Source organism: Manacus vitellinus, unplaced genomic scaffold (genome assembly GCF_001715985.3).
Source record: "Manacus vitellinus isolate BGI_N305 unplaced genomic scaffold, ASM171598v3 scaffold_43_pilon, whole genome shotgun sequence".
Classification (NCBI taxonomy): domain Eukaryota; kingdom Metazoa; phylum Chordata; class Aves; order Passeriformes; family Pipridae; genus Manacus; species Manacus vitellinus.
In genome coordinates, this window is record NW_021940560.1 from 1,433,431 (window position 1) to 1,437,132 (window position 3,702).

General features: G+C 50.7%; 1 long non-coding RNA gene across 1 annotated transcript; it reads right to left on the reverse strand.

Annotated features, from left to right (window-relative positions):
- Positions 1-470: 470 nt before the first annotated feature.
- Positions 471-3,366, reverse strand: LOC115307704. The gene is made up of 3 exons (XR_003916044.1): positions 3,333-3,366; positions 816-944; positions 471-744 (listed from the first exon to the last, which is right to left on the reverse strand). It is a non-coding gene; the product is annotated as an uncharacterized LOC115307704 (long non-coding RNA).
- Positions 3,367-3,702: the final 336 nt, after the last annotated feature.

The following is a 3,702-nucleotide window of genomic DNA, read 5'->3' on the forward strand; positions in this document are numbered from 1 at the left end:
GATGTCCCTTCCAACCCAAACCACTCTGTGATTCCATAACTCTTTGTAGAGTTCCCTGCTGGAAACAGGAGCTCAAGAGCCATGGCTCAAGGAGCTGCAGCATTCCCACAGAAAAAAAAAGCCAGGGCCAAGCATGGAAACATTGGATCCTCTGGCTGCTCCAGAAGGAGCTCCCCATCCTGTTGGCACAACCCTGCCCTGGCTGAGGCCAATTTTTGGAAGGAGACAACAAGACCCCAGGGCAACATCATCCATGGACCAGGTCTTTTGCCATCAGAATTGTCTCCCTGTGTTCAGGGACTGCTGGATGCAGACACTGGGTGGGAGCTGTGCATGGAAGTGGGGAAAATGTGGGATTCATCTCCCCTGTGGCAGCTGGTGTGAGGAAGAGGAGTCCCACCGCGTAACAAGCAAATAAAGTGTGATTAGAAAAAGAAATGCATTCCAGTTAAAACAGATGTATTCCAAAGGTGCTGCAACGGCCACGCTTGGAAAAGTGTCAGAGACGTTTTTATGAGGGAACTCGGGCGCCTGAGCTGAGCAACAAAAGCCAGATAATGAACAATAATGAATCAAAGCCTTTAACCAGCCAGGGGATGTTCCATGGAAGTGGCATCAGACCATGTGTACAGTGAAATCAGGTATTAAAAACACCCCAGTGTTTCCATACTTGGCTCAGGCAGCGTCGTTTTCCAGGCAGGAATATCGTGACGGATACAAAGCGTGTCCAGCTGCTGAGCAGAGCTGTAAAAACACAGAACTTTTAACACTTTAAAGAGTGGTTTTCTCACCCAGGCCTGTGTCTGGAGCCTCACCTGGAGTTCCAAGAGTTCCAGCACATCCCAAGAGCTCCTCGCTCACATCTTGGAATGCTTTACATGGAATTACTGCCAGCGTTTCTCTGTTCCATCGGTTTTCTGTCGGCGTGACTCCCACACGGAGCACTGAGGAGAGAGACCAGAAAGAGGAAACAGATATTTCAATAAACCACAAAGTAAACGAGGGGGCAGCTGGAGAAATCCAGAGGATCCAGCCAGCCCCAAAACAAAGCTGGAAGCCGGAGCAAGCGGCTTCTGTGCGCCGGGAAAAAGCTTCCTGGGAGCTCCCTCAGGGCTCCCAAAGCACTTTGGGGAATACAAGTTGTCCTTTAAAACATCTGTTGCCAAAGTGAAAGGCTGGAGACTAAATATTATGACAACTGGGAAAGCCGAGTTGGCCCCTGGATGTGGGACAGGGAGGTGAGGAGGGGGAAGCACTGACTTCCCATGGACCCCACAGATCCATAGGGATACGGACACCAAATCTGCAGGTGGCTGTCCCTGGTGATGGCAGAACAGCTGGGATGTGGGGGCACAGCCTGCTCAGGGATAAACAGATTCCCAGATCCGGAGTCTGGAAAAACAGGTTTGGAAATAACTGATTTTTTAAGAGCGTTTTTCCGTCCTCCTCTCAAGTGCTTCCTGCTTTTCCTTAATGAATGGTTTGCTCCTGGATAACTGTCAGTGCCCCGAGATTTTCCTCTTCCCAGGTCTTATTATTACTGGGGATTTGAGAATTTGCTGTGGGATTTTCCCACTGGGAATCGTCCTGTGCCTTTGGCTGTGATATCACCTGGAGCAGAAGTTCTGGAGATGCTTCTGGACTGGAAATTTTACTGCTTGAACCTGGGAAGCTCAGATCCAGTGGATGATCCTTCCCAGTCTTTCATTCCCAGGAGGAACAGCAGGTCCTGGATGCGTTATCCCACCATGACCAGGCAAAAAACCAGAGCAAAAGTCCATGAAAATGTGATTGAAGGTGACAAAACCAATGGATATGGAAGAGCCATCCATTCATTTCCATGTGCAGCTGCTGCGATTGTTGCACCACGTGGGATCCATGGAGTCAATAAAGGACAAAACTCACCATCTGGAATGACACAGGATCCATTACAGTTCCCTCCTTCAGCCAGACAACATCAGTGTTCGGTGCTTTTCTGCACAAATGGCTTCGTCCTCGCTTTTTTTTTTAGGCAATTAAACAAATTAGTGCCATTCTCGGCGCGATTCATTAAGCGAAATTAGAAGTTTCGATGTAATTAGGGAATTACAGCTGGAAAGACGCTCCATTTTGCCTTAAAAACCTGACCGAGTTCATTCCCAGCAGTTAGTTCGGGATGGACGAGGAAGGCCGGGAATGTGGTGCAACGGCGACACCTGCAGACAGTCTAAATCCATGGAAAATGGGAATTAAAGGGAACAGCCGGGCAAGAGAGCCACTAATTGGATCTCCACCATCTCCCCAGCAATTTGGGCTTGATGAACTTAGTCTCTTATAACGCAACTTCAGACTCAAAAAGCGCATTTGAAAACCCCCCAAAATAAACGTTTTGATGTAAAAATCACTCGAAAAATACGAACTCTGCTAAATTTTCGGAGCAACATCGGTGTGTTCTTCAAATAAAATTTTTGTTTCTAATGTGTAAACTAAAATTCCTCGCAAAATATAGTAAATTTTTTTTTCCACGTGTTTAGGTGAAACTTCAGTATCTTTAAGTTTTATACTTTCATATCTATTTCAATACATTCATATTGCAGAAGAAAGGAATGTAGCCTCTTAAATTTGAGGTGAGTGGGCAGGAAAACATCACTGAATCACAGAGGAAGCTTTCAGGAATCTTGGAATGGTTTGGAAGGGACATTAAAGATCATCTCATTCCAATTATTCCCACATTCCTGCCCTTTTCACAGAACCAGCCCCTTTGCTGCTGCTCTGCCTCACTTTTCAAGAGTTCTCAGGGAAGAACTCAGGCTGTGACTAATGTGGTGACTCGGCAGGATGGTGACTCAGGATCACGATGACTCCCAGAGGGATGATTGTGCAAATTCCAGAGAAATGTGGTATTGGGCACAAATTCCTGACTCACCCCTGCTCTGAGCTCATGTGGAGGCTCATCATTCCCGGGAAGAAAGAGGGACACCAGGATTGGGTCCTTGCCAGGCCCTGGTGATGCCACAGCGGGGACGGGGACACGGGGCCCTCAGGTGTGCCCAGGAAGGGGCTTTTTGGGGGCTGTCCCCTCCTTCGTTCCCCAAGATGGGCCACATCCCCCTCAGCCACGCACCCCAAAAAGCTGGGCCTTCGCTGAGACATCCCCCCTTCCCAGAGCCACATCCCCACAAGGAAACACCACAACCACGGCCCCACTTGCCACCATCGCCTGGGCCACAGCCCCACCTCCTCAGCCATGACCCACCTCCATCGCCTCACCCACAGCCCCCCATCCCACCATCTCCAGCCATAACACCCCTCGGCCCCTCAGCCCCATCCCCATCTCCTCAGCCATTACCCACCTCCATTTCCTCACCCACAGCCCCCCCATCATCTCCTCACCCACAGCCTCCCCTCAGCCGCACTCTCCCCGCCGGGAACCACTTCCCCGCCCTCCTCCCTCCCCACGCGCACTGACACGACATAGTCTGTGCCCTCAGACAACTTTTATTTCGGTTTTGGCCCCGCGGAGGAGGGAAACCGCCAAGCGACAGTGCCCGGCGGGGAAACGGGGAAGGCGAAACCCGTCCTGCCCTCAGCCACCGCCTCAACATGGCGGCGCGTGACGTCACACAACTTTTATTTCGGTTTTGGCCCCGCGGAGGAGGGAAACCGCCAAGCGACAGTGCCCGGCGGGGAAACGGGGAAGGCGAAACCCGCCCTGCCCTCAGC